The sequence below is a fragment of the Thalassophryne amazonica genome, chromosome 9 (assembly GCF_902500255.1).
Source record: "Thalassophryne amazonica chromosome 9, fThaAma1.1, whole genome shotgun sequence".
Taxonomy (NCBI): Eukaryota; Metazoa; Chordata; class Actinopteri; order Batrachoidiformes; family Batrachoididae; genus Thalassophryne; species Thalassophryne amazonica.
This window is the reverse complement of record NC_047111.1, coordinates 18,732,207-18,747,740: the sequence shown is the minus strand read 5'-3', so window position 1 is coordinate 18,747,740 and position 15,534 is coordinate 18,732,207. Positions and strand designations below refer to the sequence as shown.

Here is a 15,534-nt window from a genome sequence, read left to right as displayed (position 1 = left end):
GTACATGTGGCAGAAGGCCGTTAAGTCTGGCTGAGTTATCTGGAGATCTGTTTTATTTCAGGTGGATTTCTGACTGCTGAGATTCTGTCAATACCTGTTATTTATTGCTATTTCCCTGCGATGCGTTTGTGCCGGGTAGTTTTTATGAAAGATGTATGCAGAGCAGTATTCTAATAACAATAAATCCAGCAGCCCGGGAAAACAGCTTTGGCTACAAATTACACATCACTGTCTTTGACATTTACTGAGATATTTACTGGTGCAGCACATTTTAGTAATTACATTTCTGCTGATCACACCAGCTGCTATGTGTTCATCATAGCCGCTTTCATTCGCTTACTGCCCCCCTGTGAAAGTGAAAGAGAAAAATTAATTCTCAGCTCATCATCTGCGTGTCAGAAGCCAACAGCGTTTTCTCTGTGTGTGTGTGTGTGTGTGTGTGTGTGTGTGTGTGTGTGTGTGTGTGTGTGTGTGTGTGTGTGTGTGTGTGTGTGTGTGTGTGTGTGTGTGTGTAAAATGACATAATGCTCAGAATTGTTTGAAATCGGTGGACTGATTTTTATGAAACTCTGTGAAGACACAGGGCCTCTCCAGGTCCAGGAATGGACCCACAAAATAGCTCTTTTTGTAAACATTATGATAATAGGATTTTTTTGGGTGCATAGTTGTCATTTTATTATTATTATTATTATTATTATTATTATTTACAACTATAAGTTGTAAAAGTGTTCATCTGTCTGTCCTTCTGTCCATGTGTACAGTGAAACCTTCCATGTCCTACAACTCAGGAACCATAAATCTCTCAAAATCAAAATTTTTGTGCATTAATACTGGGAGGTCAAAGATGTCCCTGTCATGAAAGCATGAATTTATGACATTTATAAATGCCTTTTTTAAAACTGAATTTTGGGTTTCAAGCAGGATATGTACAGGAGCCCTGCAATGCTCAGAACGCCCACTAGATGGTTAGAAAAGCTGTTCAAATGTGCAACAAGGTGTTGACTGTTCATTCATTTGAGAAAATAAATGAAAATAAGCTGGTAAAGTATTATGTCTCAAAGGACATCAGATGATTTAAATGACGTGTGTTTGACATGCAGGCTTTGGGTTTAAACAGTCTGCTTGATTTTGAGGCATTTGTGGCTCCCAGATCATTTTATATTACAATGTTGGCTACTTAGAAATCATGGAGGGGTCTGAAATTTTCATCTTAGGTGCATGTCCACTGTGAGAGACATAATCTAAAAAAAAAAAAACAAACAAAATCTGGAAATCACAATGTATGATTTTTTAAATAATTTACTTGTATGTTACTACTGTAAATAAGTATTTGATCACCTACCAACCAGCAAGAATTCTGGCTCACACAGACCTGTTAATTTTTTTTTAAGAAGCCCTCTTATTCTGCACTCTTTACCTGTATTACATTGCACCTGTTTGAACTTGTTACCTGTATAAAAGACACCTGTTCACACACTCAGTCAATCACACTCCAACCTGTCCACCATAGCCAAGACCAAAGAGCTGTCTAAGGACACCAGGGACAAAACTGTAGACCTCAAATTGTGTGGTAAGGATGATTCTGAGAAAGCTCAGAACTACCTCAAACAACCTCCTTCCCTTAGTAAGAGCACTGAAGATGGATCATGGCTGGGTCTTCCAGCATGACAATGACCCCAAAACACACAGCCAGGGCAACTAAGGGGGGGCTCTGTAAGAAGCATTTCAAGGTCCTGGAGTGGCCTGGCCAGTCTCCAGACCTGAACCCAATAGAAAATCTTTGGAGGGAGCTGAAACTCCAAACCTGAAAGATCTAGAGAAGATCTGTATGGAGGAGTGCTGCAGTGTGTGAAAACTGGTCAAGAACTACAAGAAACGTTTGACCTCTGTAATTGCAAACAAAGGCTACTGTACCAAATATAACATTGATTTTCACAGGTGTTCAAATACCTATTTGCAGCAGTAACATACAAATAAATTATTAAAAAAATCATACATTGTGATTTCCAGATTTTTTTTTTTTTAGATTATGTCTCTCACAGTGGACATACACCTAAGATGAAAATTTCAGACCCCTCCATGATTTCTAAGTGGGAGAACTTGCAAAACCGTAGTGTTCAAATACTTACTTTCCTCACTGTATATATATATATATATATATATATATATATATATATATATATATATATATATATATATATATATATATATATATATATATACACATATATATATATATACACACACACACACACACACTGAACTAAAATATAAACGCAACATCATTACATTATTACACAGACATACAATTAAATTTCCTTCTGTGGAGAACTGATTAATGCCATGATGTTTAATGGTGATGATCTTTGATCCTGTAATCCAGATCAGGAGACAGCTTTCAGGGTGAAATGTGTGTGACCACCATCAATGCTTAAAAATCAGGATTAAGGGTTGATGCTCACAATCAAAGGTCAGGATCAGGATCAAAGTTCATCAATTAAGACCAAAGGGTCGCTATTAGGAACAAACGGCAGTGAACATAGTTGAGTGATCTGAATAAAATACAATACCAAATCAAAGATGTTATTGCAGATCAAAGGTCAGGATTAAATCCAAATGTCATAAATTAAGATCAACAGGTCGCTATTAGGATGAAATGGCAGCAATCAGGTGTATAAGTGAGTGACTGGAATCAAACATCACTGACCAGATTGAAAGTTCACCAATCACAAATCAAAGGTATGTTATTGCAAATTTAAGGTCAGGATATAAGGATCAATGGTCATCAAGATAAAACTGTAGCAATTCAGATCAACTGGCAACAATCAGAAGTATAGTTGAGCAATTTGAATAAATATATCACTGAACAGGATCAAAGTTCAGTAATCTGAAATCAAATATATGTTATTATGGATCAAAGGCCAGGATGAGGATCAAAGGGCATCAGTAAAGATCAAAGGCTAGCTATTCAGGTGCTAACTGAATTGTGAACAAATGGCATCGATGAGCAGTATAGTTGAGTGATTGGAATCAAATATCACTGAACAAGATCAAAGTTCAGCAATCAGAAATCAAAGAAATGTTTTCATGGATCATGGTCATTCGAGGATGAAGTTTAAATGTCAGCATCAAAGATAAGGATAAAAGTCAACAACTGGAATCAAAGATTAGGATCAGAGATCATTAATTAGGATAAAAGATGTCTTTCATCTGCCAATGATTTTTGGTTAAACTTTTGAGAGCATAGCAGCCTCCTTTAGGGCCCAGTCCCACTGGTGTTTACGAGGATTTGCGTATGGCTTGCGCACAAAATTGGCTCATATTCGCTTAACATCCGCAATATGCCTGAAACATGCTCATATGAGTCAGCTGACACCCGCACACGTCCGCAATTATCTGCAGAGGCATGTTTTTCCGTTTCCAGGATTTTTGAGCTGCACCTGAAGTGCACAGAGTTAGCACCTCAACACAGAGGTAGTGCCTGCAGTGCATAGAGCTAGCACCTGCAGTGCACAGAGTTACCACCTGAACACAGAGTTAGCACCTACAGTGCACGGAGTTAGCACCGGAACACAGAGTTTGCACCCGCAGTGCAAAGAATTAGCACCGGAACACAGTGTTTGCACCTGCAGTGCACAGAATTAGCACCTGAAGTGCACAGAGTTAGCACCTCAACACAGAGCTAGCACCTGCAGTGCACAGAGTTAGCACCTGAACACAGAGTTAGCACCTGAACACAGAGTTAGCGCCTGCAGTGTACAGAGTTAGCACCTGAATACAGGGCTAGCACCTGAAGTGTACAGAGGTAGCGCCTGAACACAGACTTTGTGCCAGCGGTGCACACAGTTAGCACCTGCAGTGCACAGAATTAGCACCTGCACTGCACAGAGTTAGTGCCTGCAGTGCAGAGTTAGCACCTACAGTGCAAACAGTTACCACCTGAACACAGAGTTAGCACCTACAGTGCACGGAGTTAGCACCGGAACACAGAGTTTGCACCCGCAGTGCAAAGAATTAGCACCGGAACACAGTGTTTGCACCTGCAGTGCACAGAATTAGCACCTGAAGTGCACAGAGTTAGCACCTCAACACAGAGATAGTGCCTGCAGTGTGCAGAGTTAGGCCCTGCAGTGCACAGAGCTAGCACCTGCAGTGCACAGAGTTAGCACCTGAACACAGAGTTAGCACCTGAACACAAAGTTAGCGCCTGCAGTGTACAGAGTTAGCACCTGAATACAGGGCTAGCACCTGAAGTGCACAGACGTAGCGCCTGAACACAGACTTTGCACCAGCGGTGCACACAGTTAGCACCTGCAGTGCACAGAGTTTGTGCCTGCAGTGCACAGAATTAGCAACTGCAGTGCACACAGTTAGTGCCTGCAGTGTACAGAATTTTAACTTGAACACAGAGCTAGCACCTGCGGTGAACAGACTTAGCACCTGAACACAGTTTGCGCTTGCAGTGCACAGAGGTAGCACCTGAACACAGAGTTAGTGCCTGCAGTGCAAAGAGTTAGCACCTGCAGTGGACAGAGCTAGCACCTTCAGTGAGTTAGTGCCTGCAGTGCAGAGTTAGGACCTGAACACAGAGTTTGCGCCTGCAGTGCACAGTGCTAGCACCTGCAGTGCACAGAGTTAGCACCTGAACACAGAGTTAGCGCCTGCAGTGCACAGAGTTAGCACCTGAACACAGAGTTAGCGCCTGCAGTGCACAGAGTTAGCACCTGCAGTGCACAGAGTTAGCACCTGCAGTGCACAGAGCTAGCAGCTGCAGTGCACAGAGTTAGCAGCTGCAGCACACAGAGTTAGCACCTGCAGTGCACAGAGCTAGCAGCAGCAGTGCACAGAGTTAGCACCTGAACACAGAATTAGCGCCTGCAGTGCACAGAGTTAGCACATGAACGCAGGGTTAGTGCCTGGAGTGCACAGAGTTAGCGCCTGCAGTGCACAGAGTTAGCACCTGCAATGTACAGAGTTAACAATGTAGCAGATAATCAGCGGTTTCAGTGGCGTGGCGTTGCTGGAACACAGAGTTTGTAAATCGGTCATGGTGGGGTGAACAGAGTGCTGTCAGCAGGTAATTGGAAAACAAAATTTGTTCCACCAAAGCAGATTCTGCAAGATTAACACAAAGCCACGTGCAGGTGCGCAATATCAGAAGGCAGCAGAAGGTGAAAGACAAAAAAACAAAAGAACAACATGTGTGACAGGAAGAAATTTATGAATTGGCGTTGACACAGAGCTGCACAAACATTAATCTGCTGGTTGTGTCGAAGCTCCCTGCTGCCTCACAAGGTGGAACCACGACGAGTGAGAGAAGATAACATCAGCTCCAATTACATTCATACTAAAGGTCACTCGGCAACTGAGATTTTTCGGAGAAAGTTGGGAAAAACATACATACCATTAATAACATCACCAACAATTAGTCAGCTGAGACTGAGAGGGAGGTATGGTGATGACGTGTGTATGTGAAATGAAACATTACAGTGGAGCCGGTCTTTTCTTGGGCGTGTGTGTGTCTGTGCACATATGTGTGTTTTTGGGGGAAGAGTTGTAAGTGTGTACGAGGTCTATTAGATAAGAAACCGACACTTTTATTTTTTTTTTAACTATATGGATTTGAATGACGTGCGATTACACCAATCATGCTTGAACCCTCGTGCGCATGCGTGAGTTTTTTCATGCGTGTCGGTGACATCATTTCCCTGTGGGCAGGCCTTGAGTGAGACGGCGCGCGTTGCTTTATCAACATTTCTTCTGGACCTGTGAGGAATATCCGAGTGGACGCTATTCGAGAAATTAAGCTGGTTTTCGGTGAAAAGTTTAACGGCTGATGAGAGATTATGGGGTGTTTCTGTCGGTGTAAGGACTTCCCACAGAGCGGGACGTCGTGCAGTGCTTCCAGGCGCCGTCGTCGGCCTGTTTCCACCTGAAAACATCCTAATTTAAGGCTTAATTCACCCAGGACGTTGTGAGAGAACAGAGAAGATTCAGAAGAGGCCGGCATGAGGACTTTATGCAGACATTCCACTGTTTAAGGACATTTTTTAATGAAAGACGTGCGCGCAAATTCGCCGAGTTGTTTCCGTGACGACTCGGCAAATCTGTGTGCGCCGCGACAGGAAAAACACCTCCGTGTTGAAAACCATTTGTAAAATTCAGGCGGCTTTTGATGGCTTTCAACAAGTGAGTAACTGAGAAATTGTTTAACAGCTTGGGCATGTTCCAACTTGCCCGTTAAGGTTTCCAACGGAGGTGTTTTTCCTGTCGCGACCCCCCGCGGTCGGGTCCGCCCCGACATGCGACTCTGCCCGCACGTTCTTTCATTACAAAATGTCCGTTAACAATGGAATGTCCGAATAAACTCCTCATGCCGACTTCTTCTGAAAGTTCTCTGTTCTCTGACGACTTCCTGGGTCAACAGAGCCTGAAATGTGGAAGTTTTCAACTTGAAACGGCGAGACGCTGCCGCCTTGAAGCGCAGATCGCTGTCAGGTGCCGTGGGCCATCCTTACGGCGACACTACCAGACCAAAATCTCTCATCAGCCGTTAAAAGTTTCACCGAAAACCAGCTGAATTTATCGAATGGTGTCCACTCAGTTGTGCCTTATAGTTTTGAAAAAAGTTTGATCAAACAAAGCAGCAGTCTCTGAGCCATTCCTAAACAATGAAAAAATTGACGAGAGGGTGGGCGACTCCTCACTCAAAGACTGCCCACAGGTGAATGACGTAACCGACAGGCGTGAAAAAACTCTTGCAAGCCCACGAGGGTTCAAGCATGTCTGATGTAATCACATGTGATTCAAATCCATATGGTTTTTGAAAAAAATAATAAGGTCGGATACTTTTCTAATAGACCTCGTATGTGGGAATGGGGTGGTGGTGGGGGGGTTGTGTCTGCGGCAGGATTGTGCGTTTGGGCTTGTTGTGCTTACTGTTGCTTGGCAACAGGCCAGTCAAAGGCAGACATACATACATTCCTTAATCTGACTTTTATATTTAACACCTGTTAACACATATGTTAATCATTATTTATTTATTTATTTTTAAATTCCATGTTTCTTTGCCTGAAACTATTAAAAACTGAATTGTGGAGGTTTAGCCTGGAAAAGAGAATCTTAGTAAACAAATTTGAATTTAACGTTTCAGTTTTCTCACATTAACTCATAAGGCCTTTTTCCTCCGGGTTGCCACAGTAGATTCGACATATGCTCTAGAAACAAGAGCGCAAACTGCTTCGCCACTGCGCTGCCCATTTCATACTCATGACAGCAAAAATATATACATAAAAATATAAATATGACTAAATAGATTAGATTAGATTAGATTTGAAAGAATTTTATTAATCCACTGGGGAGTCTCTCTCAGGGAAATTGAGGTGCCAGCAACATTGTATAGCAGCACACAGGGAAAGAAGCACACAGAGTATCAAAAGTAGAAGTAAAAAAAGATTTGCAAAATGTAAATACACATATAAATACCAGGAATACTGCTCATTACTGGTTTACTGGCTGCTACTGTTCCTCTCCTTCCCGTCCCCTGTCTTCCTGTTCCTCCTCCTGAGTGAGGAGTTGTACAGTCTGATGGCCTGAGGGAAAAATGAGTTTTTCAGTCTGCTGGTCCTGCACTTGGGAAGGAGCAGTCTGAGCTGAAGAGATGTGTGTGTGTCGGGGAGGCACTGGTGTATAATAATAAATAAATAAATTACATTTACCTGAATTGATTTAGGTCACTTTTTCACAACATTTATATAGAAAATTTTGAATCTTAGGAAAGTTATTTACTAATCTGACATTTAAAAAATGTATAGATATCTAAATGTTTAATGAAACACGTAAGTTGCCCCTAAGGGCAAAGGACACAGCTGTAAGTTGATATGTTGACTGTCAACCCTTAAGCCAAACTAAAACACTAGTGTAGGAAATAAACTTGATTTATTTAAGAATAAGCAGCAGGTTTTATGATGAAAAGCAGCATTCATTTCTATATACACGAGCTCTGTAGTAATTCTGTATAATGAAACACCAAAAGTATGACTGAGAATAATCAGAAATTAATGAAAAATTAGCACACATGTCTTTAAGTTTACAATATTCCTCATGCAAAAATTTAAATCTCAGACTTTAGAGGTTCTTGAGTTTTAGGATGCAGAAGGTTTGGATGGAAAGACAGCAATTTCTCTTGACAAGCACAATTTAGAGTTGTGAATATTTTATTTAACATTTATGACACATATTTGGCAAAACATGCATCTTCCAAAGTCAATGTTAAGAGGATATCTACCCGGAGCCAAACCGGCTTGAGCTCTTTTCAATAGAAAGCGTTTCTCTAGTGTGAAATCGAACAATCAATCGGGAATCATGAATCGATCAAGGCTCAGGAATCATACTCATGCTGAGCATCAGCCCACGGAATCACCGAAAGAAAAAAACTTTGACCTGGAGGAACCGTGTGACGTGGTACGAGGTCCCCCTGTACCGGCAGACACATCCTGTCACCGCACCATTGTGTTCTTCCAGGATAATACGGCCCGGAGCAAATCCTGGTAGCGTCACTTAGGACTAAATCAACACAAGTGAATTCTTCACCCTTTGGCACAAAGGAAAAAAAATACACCACGAATAAAATGGGTTTTATAGGTGACAGTTAACAAGTCAGGAGAGAATCGCCAGTGAGTGGGCACAAGTTAAAACAGGCTCACAGCGAGGGTCTGGGATTTAGAAAAGTCAGCAAATGTAGGTCAGCAACTTCCCAGCAGAGATGGTGAGCGCCTGACCTCAGCGCGCACTGCAGTCTTCAGTGATTTCAGGAAGATCTGCAGCATTTATTCATCGTACATTTTTTCAACTTACATCTGCACAAATTTTATTTGCTGTTGTGCAATAAATCAAACAAAGAGCTGAGTCGCAGCTGCGGAGCAAGAAAAAGGGATCATTTCCAGTTACAGGTGCTTTCTGTTGACTCGGCCTGCTGTCGGCTCTGCACAGCGTCCGCAGCGCCGGCATCGCGCAGTCTGGAGGTGGATTCTCGAAGCGCCGCCGTGCAGACAGGGAGACCCGCACGTATGTGACACCTGCTCACCACCACGCCGCAGTTTAATAAAAAGAGAGACACGAAAGGCGTAACCGAAATGCCTTCTGGCTCAACAGGATGCGGGTTCTACGAGGACCCGCTAACACAAGAGTCAGCGAGCAAATGGACTTTCACAAAAGTCCCAAAAATCAGCAAGTCTGCTCGTGGCTGTTGATTGTGAAACCCACAGACTGGACAACGCCTGCGTGACGTCACCTGTAGCTCTGGGCATCACCGTGGTAACAGCAGCGGCAGTGCTAATTCTGGCTGCGTAATGATGAAATCACTAGTGGATAAAGGGGTGGAGCATGGGTGGCTTAGTGTGTGATGAAAAAAAAGCCTGAACACGCCCCTGTCTTCAAGTCTGAACCAGCTAAGCTAACAGGCTAACGTCAGTTAGGGTGTTCATGTTTCTGAGGTCTGCACATCAGTTCCCCCAACTGTGCTGTTTTTAAATTAAAGCGGCTCATCAATTAAAATTGATGAGCCACTTATTTTCTCAATATTCATGCATTAAAGGCACCTCACAGATAGCTGCTGAAAGTGCTAGCAGCATTAGCATTCAACATTAAATACAATGAGAATTTAACTCAGTGTGAGAACTGCAACGGGGGCATCTTAGATGACCTATTAGGACGTTTCACCACATGTCATCCTGTTTTAGAGCCAGCCTCAAGTGGACAGTCAAGGAACTGCAACTTTTTCTTCTCGGAGGGCTTCGTTTGAGACTATTGAATCTTCCTGCTTTAGATTGAGCAATTCAAACCATGTCTCATTTCACCATTAGCTGTATGATAAAGAGTTACTGTACATACATGTTAAATAGGCTGCATTTCTGTTAAGCTTTATAGTGATGACTTACATTCACTGATTCACACACACACTTATACACTGATGTCAGCGTGTTGCCATGCAAGGTCAACTACACAACGGGAGCAACTGAGGGATTAAGAACCTTACTCAAGGTCCAAGATGAGCCAAACTAGTTTAAATGAGGGTGGGCTGCAGGGGGAGCACTGGGGTATCTGCTGATTGTGGGTTAATCACAAATGATTTACAAGGCTCATGGGTCAGGTAGGAGGGCCCCTTTGGAGATTTTTTTAGGTCGCCACAGACATTAGGACTGGCTCTGGGTCCTTTAAAAACATAAAGAAATCCAGATCTGGACCCAGATCCATGTGGATATAAAGGAACACTAAGTGACCCCCATACACAAGTTCTAAGTTGGTCGCGTTTTTAAAAATGTTTTCTCAGTTTTGAATCGTATGAGCTTAGCGCAAAAAAGAAAAACCATTTTACTTGTTTGAAGATACATTTTAGGAACAATTTGTAATTTTGGAGGATTAAGGGTCACTTCAGCAGCACGCATGCACCTCACGGCATTATGTGACAGCGACTGGAGACCCGATCTTGCCACAGACGTGCACAATGTGATAGTGGGAGAACATGGAAACTCTGGAACCAAACCCATGAAGAAGCATATGGAAGAAACAAAAATATCCACAGGCTTTACTGCAAATAGCATCTTCCAGAGCCTCCAGCCAGGAGACATTTGCAGACCTAATTCAGTGGAAAAATCATTAAAAGTGTCAGAATCAGGCCAGATCCAGGATGCACAATTCATGTCTCAATCAAGGCTCAATGACACATCACTGGGTTTAAACAAAAAAAGACTGAAAAAATGTCCACTTTCACTAAAAGAAGAACAAAAATACATCAACAATAAGTACCAGAGCTCGTACACAAATCGCAGTAAACAGCATGTGAAATAAAGGTTGAAACAAACACCAGCATCAGCACATTCCAAAGTGAACGTAGAGGTGAGAGTCCTAAATGCCGACACCAACAGTCACTCTGTGTGTGTGTGTGTAACGTGATGCTGCACAGTTTGTGTTTTTACTGATTGATTCCCCTGTGCATTTCACACAACAAAAGTTCACTTGCATCATTTGTTCTACCACCCAAAATAAAGTCACATAAAATAAAAGTTGCGCACAACCCTTGAGCAAAGTCAAACATGTCAGCAGAGCCCTTTGATTGGATGCTTGCACAAAGCTTTTAAAGCTCTTGCATGTTTTGTGCTGCAAATAATGACTGCACGCTGCAGAAATAATCTGGAGGACACGTCCAAGGGCTTGACACCATCTGCCACACAGCGTTACTGCAGCGGCGGATGACAACCACCAAGTCCTGAGCAGCAACTGACGGTATGTTTGGAGAGGAGATGAATAAGAAGTGGCCTGTGGTCGTGTGTCAGTAACAGGAGCTGTTTCCATGCAGGCACAAAGCAAACACAGCTCCAGAGGCTTTCAGCCTTTTCTGCCAAAAGCCCATAAAAAAAAACAAACAAACGACAAAAAACACCAACTTGCATTTGCCCAAATAATGTTGTCTTTTTAAAGAAGGATTTGGGCTCCCCACATGGAAGACCTGGGTTCAACTCCCAGGAATACTGGTGTTACTGGGTGCTATCCATCAGGTAGGGGTCAATAATCTGTTGATCCCTAATACAACCCCTGGCAAAAATTATGGAATCACCTCGGAGGATGTTCATTCAGTTGTTTAATTTTGTAGAAAAAAAGCAGATCACAGACATGACACAAAACTAAAGTCATTTCAAATGGCAACTTTATGGCTTTAAGAAACACTGTAAGAAATCAAGAAAAAAAGATTGTGGCAGTCAGTAACAGTTACTTTTTTAGACCAAGCAGAGGAAAAAAATATGGAATCACTCAATTCTGAGGAAAAATTATGGAATCACCCTGTAAATTTTCATCCCCAAAACTAACACCTGCATCATATCAGATCTGCTCGTTAGTCTGCATCTAAAAAGGAGTGATCACACCTTGGAGAGCTGTTGCACCAAGTGGACTGACATGAATCATGGCACCAACACGAGAGATGTCAATTGAAACAAAGGAGAGGATTATCAAACTCTTAAAAGAGGGTAAATCATCACGCAGTGTTGCAAAAGATGTTGGTTGTTCACAGTCAGCTGTGTCTAAACTCTGGACCAAATACAAACAACATGGGAAGGTTGTTAAAGGCAAACATACTGGTAGACCAAGGAAGACATCAAAGCGTCAAGACAGAAAACTTAAAGCAATAAGTCTCAAAAATCGAAAATGCACAACAAAACAAATGAGGAACGAATGGGAGGAAACTGGAGTCAACGTCTGTGACCGAACTGTAAGAAACCGCCTAAAGGAAATGGGATTTACATACAGAAAAGCTAAACAAAAGCAATCATTAACACCTAAACAGAAAAAAAACAAGGTTACAATGGGCTAAGGAAAAGCAATCGTGGACTGTGGATGACTGGATGAAAGTCATATTCAGTGATGAATCTCGAATCTGCATTGGGCAAGGTGATGATGCTGGAACTTTTGTTTGGTGCCATTCCAATGAGATTTATAAAGATGACTGCCTGAAGAGAACGTAAATTTCCACAGTCATTGATGATATGGGGCTGCATGTCAGGTAAAGGCACTGGGGAGATGGCTGTCATTACATCATCAATAAATGCACAAGTTTACGTTGATATTCTGGACAATTGAAAGGATGTTTGGGGATGATTAAATCATTTTTCAAGATGATAATGCATCTTGCCATAGAGCAAAAACTGTGAAAACATTCCTTGCAAAAAGACACATAGGGTCAATGTCAACGAGCAGATCTGATTTGATGCAGGTGTTAGTTTGGGGGATGAAAATTTACAGGGTGATTCCATAATTTATTCCTCAGAATTGAGTGATTCCATATTTTTTCCTCTGCTTGGTCTAAAAAAGTAACCGTTACTGACTGTTACAATCTTTTTTTCTTGATTTCTTATAGTGTTTCTTAAAGCCAGAAAGTTGCCATTTGAAATGACTTTAGTTTTGTGTCATGTCTGTGATCTGCTTTTTTCCTACAAAATTAAACAACTGAATGAACATCATCCGAGGCCAGTGATTCCATAATTTTTGCCAGGGGTTGTATATACGTGACCGATTATCATCCTGGCTGGTTATCAGTGCCAGTAACCGGCCAGGGTGATAGTCAGTATATCCTCTTTTTATATATATATATATATATATATATATATATATATATATATATATATATATATATATATATATATATATATATATATATATATATATATATATATATATATATATTTGATTCTGCATTTTATTGTAAAAGCACAAAATTTTGCACAGACATTGATTTATATATAATAAAAACAGATATGATGCCAAGCTCAGCTTTATTTCTTTCTTTTTAAATCAATGCAGTTGTTGTTGGATTCAATTCACATTTAAAAAAATGATAGTAATAATGAAAGAACATTTTACAGGCAAAAGATAATCCAAAATAGCATTGTGACCCAATTGGCTTTTGCTATTTATGATCTTTTTGGGGAGGAATGGCTTCATTGTGGAAGCCACAATTAGACATATTTTATTTTTTAATGAGCTTGGCATGGTATTTTTCACTATACATATATATATATATATATACACGTAAAATCAACTAAAGTTGAACCCGCCCAACACACACAAATATGAAGAAACTGTGACCTCTTTGGTGATATAAAGGTAAGATTTTAAAATATTCAGACAGAATGCAAAACATTATTTGATGAAAGATTTATTATTTGTCTATGACTAAACAAAATAATTATACTGCATTCCTGGGTGGACCATCCTGGTGCATGCACAATGTTTTACATCTATCATGCTAAATTATTTTTGGTCCAGCTGGCACTCTTAAATAAATCAATACAGCTGTGCAGCGACTGATCATTTATTGACTCTGCAAAAGTGTTTTTCTCAGCCTGAACTCTCAATGTCTGACCCAAACACTCAGACATTGTGCCTGAGTTTTGTCAGATAATCAAGAGTGGGCCTCAAGTCACCAACTGCAAATATTTCTGGCACATTTTAATCAGATGTTTTTTTTTTTGGTGGGGGGGCACTGCATTTAATCTAACCAATGTGCAAATTAACAGTTCAGTTTTTCCACATGTAGTTGTTAAAAATAAATAAATAAATAAATCAGCCCAAAATGTATTAAGCTTGTTTCTGTCACTTACCATATTTTCCAGACCCTGTTTTTTTTTTTTTTTGGGGGGGGGGGGGGGGGGGGGGCTTCTTCTTATATTCCAAAGTGACACATATATAACGAAACAACACTACATTATCATCTATGCCACATATGGCACCATCTACATGCACGACAATCAGCTCCTGTATACTGAATAAGCTACTGCGATTCATACTCTGGAGTTGAAGGTGGTGGAAATGCACCATTAAACTGGATGCCAACTGCCATAAAAAAAAAGATGTGAATGAGAGAGATGTTCTGAGCAAATATAAGAAATCATGCTCTCAATCTGAAAGACCAAGCTTTTGGATAAGAAGATGGAATATACCTTTCATACTACTTTGCACAAAACTTGTTTGGACTGTGTGAAACAACAAGATGAAGAAGAACAACAATCTTGGGTTAGCAAGCCAAATCTAAGGTGAGGTTATTATCATTTACAAATGTTTAACAAATGAGTTTTCAAATGTACAATTACATTGCAAGTTCACCTATCACCTATGATCATCTGTTGAGTGGAAACAAGAAGCACTATACTCATGTGTTGTGCATTGTACAATTAGCTCATTAGCTTCTGCTCACTAACGCAGCAATTTGCATTATAAATAAATAATGCACCCAATTTTCAAATATTGAATTACACTGCACATTTATCACATCTATTATCATCTCTTCAGTGGTGACAAGAAGCAGTATATTCATGTTTTGTGCCTCGTATATAATAGCATAAATTAGCTTGCTAGCTTTGGCTCATGAAAGGGACGTTTGTGTTATAAATAAGTAGTGTGCTATTTAAATTAAGTTTGCTTGCTGATCTGATGCATGTAGTGGTAGCATCATATTTCAAAAACAAATGTGACATTTCGACTGGTGTCACATACACATATTTTTGTCCGCTTTTCATGATACATTTTTCAACAGATGACTCCAGTGCGGCATACAGTATGAAAACATGTTTGAAAATTCAGCTTTCTATCCTGTTAATTCTTTTAATGTAGATTTGGTTTATAAAAATGTTTGAAACAACTTTCCTTAAATTTAAAATGCCATGATATATATATATATATATAGGAGGCAGATTTTTTTTTCTTACATGGAAAAACTGAACAGATATTTTGCACTCGCACTTTGACGTTGAACATGACATGTGCTATCAGTGAAGTTTTCAACAGCAGTGAGGTTTATTTTCTGCACTGATGCCTTAAAATCCTCAGGCTCATGAAAGGGAAGAATTCTTTTGGACGCTTCTGTTTTTGGTGCCAACAACCATTTTGAAAACGTGAATTTAAGACTAATCACATCATTAACATCATTGTTTCATGAGTTCTAAACCCTGTCACTGCTGTGGCATTTTACTCCTGCAAGAAACA

At 40.6% G+C, this 15,534-nt stretch overlaps 1 protein-coding gene across 3 annotated transcripts in view; it reads right to left on the bottom strand.

Annotated features, from left to right (window-relative positions):
• gabrb4 (gamma-aminobutyric acid type A receptor subunit beta4) overlaps positions 1-15,534 on the bottom strand; it is a 164,978-nt gene that overhangs the window by 34,762 nt on the left and 114,682 nt on the right. The window lies entirely within an intron of this gene.